Below are 16,371 nucleotides of genomic sequence, written 5' to 3'. Positions count from 1 at the left end.
TGCCGTACCATGAGTCCAGCAGGCGTAATGATATGACACAGCGCCTGAAAATAGTCCCCAGCTCGGTAGACTATAGGGTTGACTATTTTCAGGCGCTGCGTCATATCATTACGCCTGCTGGACTCATGGTACGGCAGCAAAGTTTCTTGATTATTACGATCTATGCTAAGCTATGCTAAAAGTGGCACCGCCAGACCTGGAGTTCGGCTGAATGGATTCGAAAACGGTAAGACTCAACTGTTTAACTCTGGGGGAGTTGTAAAATGAGCCTATTTCCAAAAAAAAAGTGGAGTATCCCTTTAATATTTACATTTTAATTAAGTAGAATTAATTGTATTAAAAACAAAACAATGTGTTGCATGTTAAATAATCAAGCCCCTTGACCCATATGTAAATTCAGTAGTGAATTGTATAAGTTAATTTGAACTTTCAACTTCAGTGTTCAGTGATGTGGAACTAAACAATAAATTGACGTTTTTTATTAAACAAACTGACACAATAATGTCTTAAAGTCTTAAATTAACCACAATACATTGCATATATTAATGTATCCAATAATTATATTGAGTAACTGATCAGCATTTCATGCAATTAGTTAAATTAAAATTTAACTGACGATTCTATTGATTCAGGATTGAACGACAATTCAACAAAAAATTCTGCTGATTCAAGACCAGTAGGTCCAGACAGTGTAAACACAAGTTTTTCACCACACGACCACTTTTTATCTGGTAGAAACGTGTAGAATGGGATCAGATTGCTCCTCAGCTTCAATACCATGACAGTGGGAAAGGAGCATTAAGATCTGCTTTACCCATGCAGTGAATCTAAAGTGCTTAAGATTAAATATAAATGGTACTGTAGATGTGGTAAACCACGCGAAAAATCATGTGGGCTATATGCAGAGACTCAGCTACAGATGAGTTACTCTCCGTTTGCTTGAATTTTAAGCAGTTAGCATAGACAGAAACAAACAGCATGGGCCTATATCTTATGTCATCAAGGATAATTGTTGAATGAGAAAAGGAAATTATGAATGAGCCATGGAGACTTGTTAGGCATTAACTAGGTAATTATATAGAGTGTGCCATAGATTTCCTTTCTAGACTTAAAGCTTTAATTACAATTATGCTGATGAGATCTCAGTGGATTATACTGAGTTTAGCGTTATGCTGGTCTATGACACTTTAATCTCCTAAAGGTAAAGGTAGTAAAAATTTGATTTTTTTTTTTTTATTAAATAAAAATAAAAATAAATATTTTATTAAATATTATATATATATATATATATATATATATATATATATATATATAAAAAATCTATATAATGTTTAATAAAATATATATTTTTTTTATCTAATAAAAATAATAAATATCTAATTTATGTATTTTTGGGTTTTTTTTTTACTACCTTTACCTTTAAAGTGTATATATATATATATATATATATATATATATATATATATATATATATATGAATGAAGTGAATGAAATATATATATAGGCTAGATTAAAGATTAAAGTGTGTATATATATATATATATATATATATATATATACTTTATATGAAATATATAGGCTACATATAACATTATATACATTTCATTCATTATTGTGTGCTGTGATAAAGGCCAATAGGTCAGCCATACGGGCAGGGATGTCAAGCATCCATATAAAAATCAAAGTTTGTGTCCACTAAAAAAAATATATAAAAAAATCCTATTTTCTGTCTATTTGCCAGTAAAACCTAAAATTCATCAGAAATTTCCTTATATTCTGTCTTCCTTTTGTCTGTCCCTCTTTTGTATCTCTTAACTCCAAGTCCAGTTGGCATGATTCTCCACATGACTCCCACATTTCTGAATTATTAATTTAGCCCTCATCAATCATTCGCAGAGCTGAAATCTTTATGTATTAAGAAAAATGAAATTGAATAATTTATTCAAGGCTGAACACAAGCTATTTCAGGAATGACCTTTACTGGAAGTTAGCCAAGACATAGGGATAAGTTAAATGGTCTGGAGAAGTTTATCATTTAGTTCTATTTTTTAAGTCTATAATATGTGTTCAGCTTTGTTTGCCGTTCATCTGTGGGAACTGCGGCAAAAAGCCTTTCAGCAAAAGCCTTGGTTTTCCTCTGATGTTTCTCTTAAAGAATCCAGTTTCTCCATTCCTACTGGGAATTCTGGGAACATCTTGTGCAAGAAAGGAATATGCAAATATCTAGCCATGATAATCAATCAGGAGAGGGAGAAGAAAGCACACATGACGAGCTCATTAGGAATAAAATTGCAAGTTTGTCTTTTAATAAATCTTTAACAGCACTCTAAAATAACTAAAAGAATATCTAAACACATTTCATGACAGATAAATTGACTTGAGAAGCAAAATTCTGTATAATCATTATATTTTAATCAAATTGTGAGTGTTGACAGACTGAAAAAAATGAATTTGGAAATGTTAGGACATGCTGTGAGATTCCTTACACACACTGTACAGATTAATAGGACTTTGTCATCACTTGGGTTCAATGTCACTCTCATTCAAGGCACCAAACCATGAAATGGGCCCTTACTGGCCTTTCTCAGTGTTATTAAACAATAAAGAGTTCAATTCCAACATCCATTTCATTCACTATTGTTTGCTGGGATAAAGGCCAGTAGGTCAGCCATACAGATAAGGAAGTCAAGCACCCATTTTTTTTTTTTTTTTAAGAATACACACACACACACACACACATACACACACACACACATTCAAAAGTTGCATAAAATACTGTAAAATTGTGAAATATTTTTGCAATTTAAAATAAGTGTTTTCTAATTGAATATACTATCAAATTTAATTTATTCCTGTGATGGCAAAGCTGAATTTTCTTAGAAAACATTCTAAAATGCTGAGTTTGTGATCAAATAACAATTATTATCAATGTTGAAAACAGTTATGCTGCTTAAAATTGTTGTGGAAAGAGGTATTTATTTCCGCCACATTGTTTAAGACAAAAATTTGGTCACACTTTATAGATTTACGTCCAATTCTCACTATTAACCAACTATTAACTACAGATCTCTTTCTCCTGGAGCCAATAGTATCCTCTGAGAACTCCACAGACACTCATCAGCAAAGCCTGAGGGACGAAAACAATTAGCATCTCTAATTAGTGTACTAAATCACATTTCAACATGCTTCCCATTGATGTGATGGACTGAAGCTGAATTACCAGAGGCTTTAGTTGAACACCCACCTATAAAAGAATTTACTGCAGATCCTGGCAGACACCCAGTGTCTAAATAAATCTCCGGGAATGGCCGTCGTTTTTTAGCCCTACTAAAGCCCCGGAGGGCACATCACTCTGGAGGTTTGGCCCTCTTCAATATTTAAGCAGCTTAAAGAAGTTCATTACAGAACACTGATCGGTCAATAATATCCAGTCAAGTCAATGAAGCTTGCGATACAGCTAACTGCCAGTCATCTGAGTGGATCTGAATAACAACGGAAAAGAACTGGCGCATCCGTTTATGATTACTTTCTTGGCCTTGACAGTGGGAGATGCGTTATTGCCAGAAATCACTGTCAATGGCTCATCAAAACATCCTCATGTCGAGAACCAGTGGGGGAAACTATGCAGTCATACAAAAGCCACCAAGAGAGCCTCTCGTCAACAAAACAAAGAAACGGTGCTGTGTTTTATTAAACAGATAAGCAGAAGAGCGAAAATTAAATTGACTGAGAAAAAGCCTGTTTTCTGAACTAAAGAGATTGAGAGCTTCGTTCATGACAATATACTGCCCGTGTGACAGTGACAAAAGAAATATTAGCATTTCGGAAAAGATAACCCTTATTTTGAACAAGTGTGAAAATGAAAAACATCCTTGTCCGTCTTGGTGCATTCAAGGTTTCCTTTCATAATGGTGCAGTGCCAGGACTCAGGACTCAAGAAGATTGCTTTTTCTTATAGCTTGTTGTCATTTAGTTTGGCAAAAAAAATAAAAATAAAAAATGTAAAAAAAAATAAAAAATCATAAATTAAATAAAATTAAATAAAATAAAATAATTTATTATTATCAAATCTAATTCTGTTTAAATTATTAGCTTTTACAGCATCTTGTAACACCACATTATTTTTTTACTCTCACCTGACAGAGACTGAAACGCCATTATTGCGAACCAGGGTTTTTATCAATATCTAAAACTAAAACTATTAAAAAATATATATATACAGTATATTATTGAAATAAAGCTGAAAAAAAATAAAAAGCACTAAAATAAAAAAAGTTTAAGCACTAAAATGATTAAATAAATATAAATGAACATAGAATAAAATTTGAATAAAAAAATTGAAATTAAAAATAGAAATAAAAAGAAACTAAAACTTTAGTTTTTAGAAACTAAAAGTTTCACCTACATTTAAATTCTTTTTTTTTAAAAAGACTAATAAAATGACCAAATTGCATAACGAAATTACTCAAAATTAAACTAAAATTTACATGAAAATTATTAATAAAAATATAATAAAACAGATAAAAACTAAAATAAGTATTATATGAGTTTTTCATATTCACCATACTAAAACGTAATCAAACTGTCCAATCAAAGACTGACTTATTGACAGTTATCCCAGTTGCCATCACTATGTACTGTATATATGTGGTTGCTATAGGTTATTGTTTGGCTCAAGTCAAAAGAACTAACTAACTAGTCTCTATAGCCGCTCAAAACAACTCTTGTTGCTTCCATTCTGTGCCGATCCGGCCCAGCCTTGATTCTCTGATAAAAAAGGCTTATGATATTCTGGGGCCGGTTGCATTTTTTTCTTTATGACTGTTCATAACTGTTTTAAGTCAGTTATATAAAAACGTAGATTGGTCTAATTTGATACTAGAAAGTAATACTGATTGTCCCTTGACTCAACGCTAGTTGGTCATACTAGTACTTAAGACACAGTCTTAACATAAGGGCTATTTTTATGCAACCGGCCCCTGGTCTCCAGATATGGCTTGCATGAGTTATGCACCAAAATGTCATACTTTGGGTTAGAGGTTTGTTCTCTAAGTATGAGCAATAGTAACAGTGATGCTAACCTTAGCGAATAACGACATAATTAATGTAAATACGACACTGATTAACAGGCAAGGCTTTTGTACAGAAAAGCCTGCCTGGGATGCCAGAAGAACATTAAGATCTCTATCAGTGTTCTTTCACATTGTTGGATTGAAGAGAGGTAACAGACTCCTTTTGTTGCTCAGCCTAAAGCTGTCAGTAGATTAACAAAGGCTGGCGTAGTTCTGCGCAGGTTCCTCCTGTCTCCACATAGATGACTAACCATGTGGGTGAAAACCTCTGTCATCCATTCTCACCGGCAGTGGTCCCGATACAGAAGACAATAGCAATTTAAAGATAGCATCTTCACAAGGGATATGCTCACACTAACAAGAGCGATGTCCTCTAAAACACACTCCGCTGCAAACTACATCAGCGCCAGGCTTCGGTTCACCAGCTCGAGAGGAACAACTGCACATTCAGCCAGTACAGATGTTGGCTGTGTGATATTTGATGGCCCGCTCTTATATCAAGTGCTTCAGTTTCAGGCTCAAAAGGTCAGTTTGTTTGCGGTTGTGTGTATGTGTGTGTGGCTGGAAGCTGTGTCTGTGCTTCCGTATGACTCAGGCCGAGTTTCCTCGCTGCGCTTCATTAAGCTACAGGGGAAGAGATCTATGGCTACACCGAAATGTCACACTTGGCTATTTGGACTCCTTATGGTCTTGAAGCTGTTGAACAGCACAGCAGTGAGGAGATCAGCCTTTACTTATTAGACCCCTGCATTCAAAGCTGAACTACTTTTAACTTCACATGCGGTGAAAATGTGATAATAATCAACATTAAAGTGATAGTTCACCAAAAAAAAAAAAAAATCTGTCTTTATTTACTCACCCTCCAGTTGCTCCAAACCTGTGTTAATTTCTTTCTTCGGCTGAACACAAAATAAGATATTTTGAAGAATATATTGAATGGACCCCATTGACTTCCATAGAATAGATAGATCCATCCATCCATACATCCATCCATCCATCATTCTCAAGAAGTTTTCAAGCCATCATTCAAAGTTGGTCTTTACTTTTCTAGTTATTTTAAAAAAATAATACATTTTAATTCTACTTCCTGCATTCAAATTCTAATTGCAATTCTGCAACGGTTAGCTACTTCAGTTCTCTTTTTTGCTACCTGAATCAAATTCAAAACCGAGAACAGATTTGGAATTTAAAAGGAATTCAGTTCTGAATGGTGCACAACCTTTTTTTCCCACAAGATCTTGTGACTGATTCCCCCCTCTAGCAAGTGAAAGAGACCATCACTGACTTTTGTTAATCAGTATAATCCCTCACTTTCACTCATTGTATGGATTACCAGGCCACACAATGTCTCAGTAGCGCTCACAAGTTGAGATATTCACCATATCAATGCGGTTTCTTCCAGCGATCCATTCGTAGCTGATCATTAAAGAGTATTACTCTCTCTTCTCGATGGAGTCGACAGTCGCACACTTGACCTTAAATCAAGTGGTTTGTTGGTTTTGCTTTTTGCAGAGGTCCAGCGACAAAACTGTTGAACACCTTTGGTGTGAAGAAAAAACAGATACTCCAGAGATTGTTGTAGTGTTGTGTGATGAGCATCAGTCCAACAAAGCCTGCCATATTGAGATCTGACTTTATGGGAATGCACTACAGATTAAAGTGATGGTTTTGACTTTCCACAGCATATAGAAAATAATTGAAACTGCTAACTGTTTTTTCTTTTTCTCCTTGACATTTAAATTTTGGCTTTATTATATATACTGTATACACACATAATATTATACATTAGATTTTTTTGTTTGTTTGGTTTTTTTACCCCTTTACTGTCACCCCCCTTTTTGAGAATGGACATTAAAATGCACTATTCAAGCTTAAATGGTTGTAATTCAAGAATGCTTTGGAGTATAGACCTAAGTTTGGTTTTAAAAGGGAAAAAATAGCAGATTATTGCTGAAGTGAATTAAATTAACTTCAAAAAATTAAAGTATGAAAAAGTTATGAGTACATAATATAGAGTACTGTTTCTATGGTAACGCAATGTCCAATTTCAAAATGGTTTTCACAGGATGAATTCTGAGATCGTAAGCTTTCAAATGATACCTAATTTATGATAACTACTAAAATATGTAATGTAATAAAAAAAAGTGATAAAAAAAGATAATATTATATTTTAGAGGATAATATATATATATTATAATTTTTAGAGGATAATATTATTTTATAATTTTTTATTGACAAATACTAGATTATATGTTATATTATGAACTTTTAGCATGAAAACCAACGTTTCAATTATTAAAAGTGTGTGTGTCAACTTTTTGTGACAAAGGTCAAAACTGTAGATTTTTTGAGGTGCACTCTTGTCATAAATTCATCTATTTCTGTTCCTACATAATTTCTAACAAAAAACATCTATTTAGGAGCCTTAGACCTTTCCAACGATATATAGTTTGTCATGATTAGGTTAGGATTTAATTGTAATATATTGAAGTAAACTTAAACGTCCCGCTAGCGGGACGGTGACAGTTGCAATATTATTTTACAATATTACTGTTTTTACTGTATTTTAAATATAAAAAATACAGCCCTGTTGAGCATAAGAGACTTCCTTCAAAAACGTTTATAAATCTTACCGACCCCAAGCTTCTGAACGGTATAGCAATAATTATACTGTTCTGACATAACAAATTTAGTAAAACTAAAATCAGATTGAATGAACCATGCAAATTCAAAGGCTTTTGTAAAATGGCTGTCAAATATGCAAATATTTTTAGTTTGTAAAAACAAATAAATAGCATGTCGACAGTTACGACAGCCTATGAGGCAAACGGACCCACACCACTGGGCATCATGTACTGCCAACCAGACAAGTTTGAGAAAACAGTCTGTATACGAGAGAAAGCACTGAAGGAGGATAAAAGCACAAGAAGCCAAGAAAGGCTAAAGAAACAGATGGGAATACAATAGACAAAAGAAAAAGAAGAGTACAGAGATAGAACAAGAGACAAAAAAGACTGGGATTCTGTTCAATATCAAGCCATATCCATATCTATTTGGAGTCCAGATGCACTTTAAGGTAAAGCCTCAGGTTTAGCCGCTCCGTTTTTCAAACCAATGAGTACATCAGTTAGCTTGGCCCATGATAAAGGTTGAGATCAGACAAGGATACTCTCAAATCTTTGCTGCGTCTCAAAGGAGCGCTGAAAGAGCTGAATCAAAAGAACCATCAGAATAGAAGTCTGGGAGAACAGGATCAAACACACTCGCGCTGAACAAATGGAGGAGGCTGTTGCTGTTTGACCAGCCTGAAAGGTGCACTTCACCGCCTTCAAGTCACAAACACACACACTTACACAACTCTCAAGGCATCATTAAAAGCAAAACTATTTTCTGAATCCTGCAGCACAGTGTATTTGGGGAATTTCAGTGAGTCAGACAGAGTTTTTATTTACACAGTCTTTGGAACCTGCTTTTCTTCCTCTATCTTTTTTTTTTTTTTTTTGTGTCTGTCATTCTTTTTCTATTATCAAATACCCTGCCTCTTCTCAGAAAGAGACACGATCACTTTATATGATTAACAGATTTAATTTAGGCTTATTGATCAAGTCTCTTCAGAAAATGTGGACTAAACCGCTCAATTCATGGATTAGTTTTACTAACTATTTATGAACTTTTTGAAGCGTCAAAATAGTAGTTGCGTAGCTGTCAATGGAGGGACACGGATCTCTCAGATTTCATTCTGTGTTACGAAGATGGTCGAAAGTCTTACAGGTTTGGGACGACATGAGGGTGAGTAGATAATGACAGAATTTTCCATTTTTGGGTAAACTATCCCTTTAACCCTTGTATGGTGTTCTCATTTTTTATCAAAATAAAAATGATACGATTAACGATGTTACGATTGGCCGTGGCTCATTTTCTGTGAAGAACATATATCAGAACACATTTTCAATGATCACACACTGTACACCCCCCCTACACATTTATATTACACCCAGGATGTTCGGGTCTAATAAAACCCGGGAATAATAAAAGTGTGGAAATTTTAGGTCCTGTGTACCTTTACTCTATCCTCCTCCTGTCAGGGCCTGCTGCTATTGTGTGTGTGTGTGTGTGTGTGTGTGTGTGTGTGTGTGTGTGTGTGTGTGTGTGTGTGTGTGTGTGTGTGTGTGTGTGTGTGTGTGTGTGTGTGTGTGTGTGTGTGTGTGTGTGTGTGTGTGTGTGTGTGTGTGTGTGTTCTTGTATATGGTTTATGAGGACACAGATGTGTATAATGACATGAGTATTACAACGTAAACATGGTTTATGAGGACATCTGTGTCCTCATAAACCAAACGGCTTAAAAAAAACATACTAAATGGTGTTTTTTGATATTCAAAAAAGGCCAAAAGTTTTCTGTGATTGGTAGGTTTAGGGGTAGGGTTAGTGTAGGGGGATAGATAATACAGTTTGTACATTAGAAAACCATTACGCCTATGGAGAGTCCCCGTAAACCACATATCCAGGGGCCTCATGTATAAAACTTTGCGTAGGATTTGCGTCAGAATTGGCGTACGGATGAAACATATAGGACGTGCGTACGCACAGAAATATTCGGATTTATAAAACCGTGCGCACGCACATCCTACGCAGTTTTCCCTTAATAAATCACAATCAATTCTAAATGTAGCGCAGCTTTTGCGGCTTCATGTCACGCCCACAGTTGCCCATAAATAGTCCGTGAAACGCCCACAAGTTAATATTCATCGACTGCGAAATCATGGCAAACACAGAGAGGAAAACCAAGAAACGTAACTTCACTCAATGTGAAGTAGAAATTATCGTTGGCGAAGGTGGAAAAGAGGAGTAAACTGTTGTGTGGAGGGCACAGTGTGGGCATTACTAATGCCAAAAAGGCACTTGAGTGGCAAAAGGTTGCAGACGCCGTTAATGCTGCAGCCTCACAACCTCGACCGTGGCCGAAATAAAAAAAGAAATGGTCGGACATCAAAGTCGATGCAAAAAAGCATCTAGCACTCCATCGCCAGAGTGTGTCTGCCACGAGTGGGGGAAAGGGGACACCGGAGCTGACCCCTCTTAACTCATAACATGCCAACGTTATTGCAGAACATATTTCACTTTTCTTTTTGCAAATATGTGTTAATTTGCATTTCTGTTGTAATCTTCATTTGATTTTGTTTGTTTTACACTGCAGATCGACCAAACGGGTGTTCGTGTAGGCTGTTAATTGTAAGACTTGCTTTGTGAAGTCTTCATGTTATTTATGAGAGGCGGTATTGCCATTTCTTTTACACAACGGTCTACAGTTTCACACACTTTCACACACTTTCACGTGTTTCTTCCCTCTGCCAACGGTGTCGCCATTTCTCATTTCACCCGTTTTTGTGCGTACGCCTGGGTCAGAGCTTGCGTGAAGGACCGCACATTATCCCGTCAAGTTTGTTTTTTATAAATACCAATTATTGCGTAGAGAGCGGCGTACGCCTTCTTTTGTGCGTACGCAACGTTTATAAATGAGGCCCCAGGTGAGTGAATTTGTGCGTTTTTTCCCCCACTCTTTATCATTTCTTTTATTCTTGTCATATTGCTTATGTCTTGCAGGACGCGGGGCAAAGCTCCCAATTTCGAGACGGTCCAGTGGTCACCCAGAGGGAACCCATGACTCCAAAAACTCATGGCTGAACAGCTCTATAGCTCGACTGAAATGGGGCTTTTGGGCCCTGGTCACCGTAGCTTACCTTTCCCTGCCCGTAAAGCCACAGAGAGAGTCAAAGGTGTAAAAGGAAAAAGAGCGAGAGAGTCCCGCAGCATTATCTCTTTATCCCTCTCACAGACTCAGAACTCCCCATGCAACTATATCGTCCTGACCTTTCTAAAACTAAGGTAACTGGCATGAACACCATAGCCCTAGCATGGGCTCCATTGTGTACACGCCATTGCCAGGTAATGGAAAAGTGTACCAGTCATTTGATAATTTGTCCAGACCCAAGCTGAGCAAGACTTTCTGGTCTTCTAATGGACCATAGTACCGGAATACAAGAAAAAGGGTCATACTGGGACATGTAAGATGGAAGGCAGCTGTCGTGGGGTGAAAACCAACTGGTAAGTGCATCTGTGTCAATGCTGCAGGCAGTTTGCAATGAGATTTTCAGAAAAAAAGAACATCTAGCAATCTCACAGCTGTCCCAAAACTCTTTTATGTTCAATGCTTGTGTTATCGACCTTAAAAATAAAACTGCCTACAACTATATCTCTGTGGTGGCAATGCACATTCAAACAAACTTTTCAGACAAGACCCAATAGCTTCCTTTCAAGTCATTAAAAAACTTTTATTTTTCGAAACAGATAGACAGATTTTTTGTGCTTTCAAGACATTTGCTTCATCCAACAATCTGACAGTTTCATGTCTTTTAGAAAATGCACTGTAGTTATATTCATGAATATAGTGCTGAACATGCTGATTATTTGCAAATATTACAAAACAAAAAACTGTGTTTGAATGAAAAATGTGTTGTATATAAATAATGAGAAAGCATCTATATTACTTTTCAACATCAAACAGCAGAAAATGCATGTGCCGTATATAATAAAATGGATAACACCATATTACAAATCTCAAACATCTAACATCAAACATCAGGGATCAATATACTATTATAGTATTTATTAATATTTTGAATGAGCCTTTATTTGTTTTGTTTTTTATTATTATTTACCTTAATTTATAGTCATTTGTTATGTGCTTTTGCCTCTTTTTTATAACTTATTATATTTCACTTTTAGTTTTAATAATTTTAGTACTATAAAACTAAATAGAAATGACCAATTTTGCTGTGGCAAGTATATATATACACTAGCAAATATAAAAATGCATTGTTACAAATAAAATATAAAAATGTGAAAAGTTGTAAATAAAGATTATTGGAGCATATTTTACAAGAAATTACTATTTCAGTTTTTCAACTTCAAAATGTCTAAATAATTCAATGCTAGCTTCTTTGTAATTAATTTGCAAATGCAAATTTTCTGAGTGAAAACTGTCTCTACACCAAATTTGTATCAGTGTATATCAAAGTAGCATCACCTGACATCAGCGAATTCAATCATTATATCTAAAGTGTAAAGAGCACATGCCATAAGACCTGTTACTCAAAACATTTCTATTTCACACCACTGATGACAGCGAACCCTGATCGGTGAGTTACAGCTCATTATATTCATCACCTGGTTTCACAGAACGACAGAGAAAAGCCTCGTTCCCCTGGTACTGAGAGGCCATATTAAAGGGCATGTCAGTTAACCTGTCCACTGGATTGTGTTAGAGTACATCTGAAAATCCCAGTGAGTATAGTACGGATCAGAGGTGAAGCAGGAGGTGGGGGGGATATAACAGATGACAGCTGAAGAGAGAGGAAGGGTGAAAAAGCCAGTGAATGACAGACAGCACTGAATTACTGTGTCTTGATGGGCTACGCAGGGCAGCGGAGCAGTTCGTGTGGTGGACAGATGACATGGTATACACAAAGAGGAAAACCCATCTCATCATGGCCGGAGATTGTTAAAAAATGCATCGTTTTCGAAACAGACGGGGTGAATCGCTCAGACAGCATCTTTTATAGCGTCTGGCCTTTTACAATAGAACAAAACTCAACAAAAGAAGATGCTTATTAAAAGGTGAAGGATGCAATTTCTGTGACACTATAGCAGCATGAAATGAAATTGCTAAATAAATGCCTTTTTCTATCATCATTTCTAAATTATGACATTTGTGTTAGGTAAAAATCATAGTAGAATTATATGTTCTTGCTCCCTTCAAACTAATGCTAATGATGCCATCCAAAGTTTTACCAAACAGTCACTTCACTGAATTGCTATGTTATGCAACTAAATTTAATTATAATAATGTGCATCATTTAAAAAATAATTGCATGGATCTAATAACATAAGCTAAAGAGAAGTATATGTTGGTGAGTAATACCATTTATTGTACATGCAACTTTTTGCATTGCAGTTCAACAGACCATTAACAGCTTCAAAACAGATACAAAAATGGAGGTAAAATGTATGCAAATTAAAAAAATATGAAGTTGAAATTACACATTGTGTGTAAGGTTTTAAACAAGCATGTGTAATCTGTTAGCTATTATTTTACTTTGAGGGTTGTTGAACACAATAAAAAAAATTGCACACTTCACCTTTAAACAGATAGTCCTGCACTAAAAACATGATGATATTTTCCTACACCTCAGTTCAGTTTTATGTCCCATTGAGTCTAGAAACCCATTAGTTCCAGTTCTGTCCCAACAGAATACCAATGTCCGGGCCTTCACACCAATGGTCCACGCACTCATGGGATGTTGCACGCTAGTGGTCACCATCCACAATGCACTAGCGTACAAACACATGGTGCGTCAGTGACCAGCAGCCCCTCGGTCTCTCCCACGCATTGCTCAGCTCTCCAGCATGGCATAAGAGCTCAGAGGCATGAAATTAAACACAAGATGCTGCAGTTTTGAACCCAGGCCAAGTCTGAACGGTAATATAAAACTCTGATCCACAGATGCGGAGGAGGGTTACATAGAGCACAGAGCTTTTTTTTGTTCTGTAAAATCTCAAAAGTGAAATATTTGTAACTATGTATAAATATTCACATAGAAAAAAAACAAAAAGCCTTTAAGATTCTATTAGCATTCCCTTCATGCCATGATCATACAATCCAAATGACTAGTGCAGATTTCGATTAAACCCATAAACTTGAATCTTTTTGAGTCCATTCTATAAAAAATAAATGTTCTGATTCATTCACTAACTTATTCAGTGACTGCTTGTGAAGTTTACATCAGTATGCCAGTAGGTGGCATTGGCAACAATTCAGTGTCTCTTTGTGTGAATCACTGAATCCTTTACTCAAATAATTCCTTAAAAGAAGACAAGACTGATAAAAGTCTTATTATTCTTTATTACAATTTGCAAGTCTAAGCATCATAAGAAAGCAGGTTTATCAAAACAATTTGTTAAAAGATTAGTCCAAAAACACACATAATAATTCCCAAATGAAACATCTCTAAAATTAGCACTTCAAGTCTCACGTTTGATTCAGACACATTAAAAAAATTATATTCTTCTTCACATCCTCAACATCAATGGGATCTCAAAAGCTTGTCAGTCTTGACCAGTGTCCTGAGATCTATTTCGTACAATCTAACATTAAAGACGTTGATATTGAACAGTATGTCTCTGTTTTTACCTAAGAGCAATGGATCGTATTGTAGAAGCAGCAAAAATGGGGCAATAGAGTTTTTAAATGTCTGTCCCATTAAAGGCGGCATAAAAAGGAAGTTGCACTAGTTTTTTTTGTTTCCCTATTGTGACGTAAATCGAAATGAAATGGCTTCTAAAAAAAAAAAAAAAAAAAAGAAATGTAGGACGGGACTTGATTTTCCATCGGGAATATTGATTGGATCATTGGATGGTTGTGGTTTGCTATTGGTCGATCTCATGTGAAACACTTAAAATCTTGCATTGAATTATGAATTGTGTTGTGTTCTGATTTTGAAATGCAAGAAAGCATTAAAATGAGCTTAGCATAGCTCATCAATGCTTGACAAATTACTGGAGGCAAACAGAGCTTGTTTAGAATTAAAGTAAATGTTTTGTTTATTCAACAAAATCTGCATTCCGAAAGTTTATCAAAGAAAACTGATGGGAATTTATTCATGCAACAAGTGTAGCACAAGCCAAAGTTTTCTCTCCAAAACAGTCCTTCATTTTCTTTCCCCACAGACTAAACACAAAGACCAACCTGCCAACAACAGCAAGGCAATGATGAAGCCCATTTCCCTGTCAAATTCGCCACATTCAGGTCCCTTATTAGCAAAGCAATTCAAACCTTGTGATGTCTGGTTCTGTGTGTCTGCAGCTATTTAACTTCATTACTGGATGGCTGCTAGTGGTGAGGACACTTAACCCCTATTACAGCTTCACCTCCTGAACCTGAACTAAGAGATAATTCATCTGTTTACACAGAGGAAGAGGAAGCAAGGACTATTGCTGGAGCTGTTTAAACAAATATCGAAATGTTTAACCAAAAATTACACATTAATTTTAGCCTATTTAACATGCATTACACTAGTTTCACCAACTCAGGCTCATAAAAAAAATAAAAAAAAACCTGCCTGTGGTGATGTATGCAAAATGCAGATACCAGGTGAGCTACCGAACAAGTTTACTACATCATAAAAGCCATGTGGAGCTGATAATGGGATGCAAACGTCAGAATGTATTAGTTTAAAAAGCATGCACTATGGTAAAAGGGATATAAGGTCATAACATAGTATTGTGCAAGGAACTATGCAAAAAAAAGTCTTCTTCTGCCTCTGTAATAAAATATTTTTTGTGAAAAGGAATACACGTTTTTTTTTATTATATATTTTTTTATATATATATATAGCTATAGAGGCACGTTTTCCAATGAGCCTTGGTTACATTTTATCCAACAAACGCCCAAGGTTTCAATAGCCTTCTTTGCCACCATCAAAAGAAATATATAAAAAAATATTCTATTTTCCATTATAGACTACATTAATTCATAACTCAATATTTATGAGATTTTCAAGTTATTACAAGGTTTGGTTTTTGGCATGTTTGGTTTTCTGAACTAACAACATGATGTTCTAATGCATAAAAACACATCACAGAAAAGTTATTAATTTTCAGGAACAATCTAACTCCCCAAAACAATATGGACTGTTAAACTACTTAAGTTAGTGATATAAGATGTTCACATCATCCTAATAAAAAAAAAAAAATTCCATCTCAAAATCAACATGAAAAAGTGTTTTACTTCAGTAATTTGAATGAAAAACAAAACACTTCTATATCACACAATGTCTCCAAATTGTAACCTTTTTCAATGTTTCGTGCTGGGATACAGCAAGTACTTCCAAACAAAGCTTAAGCCATACAAATCTCTAAGATAAAGGTTTGAGATTTCATAGGAAACCTTAGATGGTGGCCCTTTTAAAGGCGCGTTGAGCCGTCCATAAACACAAACATGGTTGCCAGGAGTTGTAAGCATGTCACATGATGGCTGACCAAGGATACGGTCATAGTGAGGTAAAAGTGGCAAGGCATCAGGAGTGAACTATAGTTAACCAAGCCTAATATATTTACCCCGTCACAAAGAGCGCCTGACAAAGCAGCTGACACATGGAGAACAGGGACGAATGTTGTTATAAACTTCATATCCAAAAACGGCATTAGAGAACGTTGTCTCTGGCCTTAAGTACTTTAAAAGAAT

At 35.6% G+C, this 16,371-nt stretch overlaps 1 protein-coding gene across 2 annotated transcripts in view; it reads right to left on the bottom strand.

Moving 5' to 3' along the window:
- The window catches only part of erbb4a (erb-b2 receptor tyrosine kinase 4a), a 183,530-nt gene that overhangs the window by 135,993 nt on the left and 31,166 nt on the right, over positions 1-16,371 (bottom strand). The gene's annotated exons all lie outside the window — the stretch shown is intronic.

Source organism: Leuciscus leuciscus, assembly GCF_965113295.1.
Source record: "Leuciscus leuciscus genome assembly, chromosome: 3".
NCBI lineage: Eukaryota > Metazoa > Chordata > Actinopteri > Cypriniformes > Leuciscidae > Leuciscus > Leuciscus leuciscus.
Note: the sequence above shows the minus strand (reverse complement) of the source record. Positions and strands in the feature narration are given on the sequence as shown.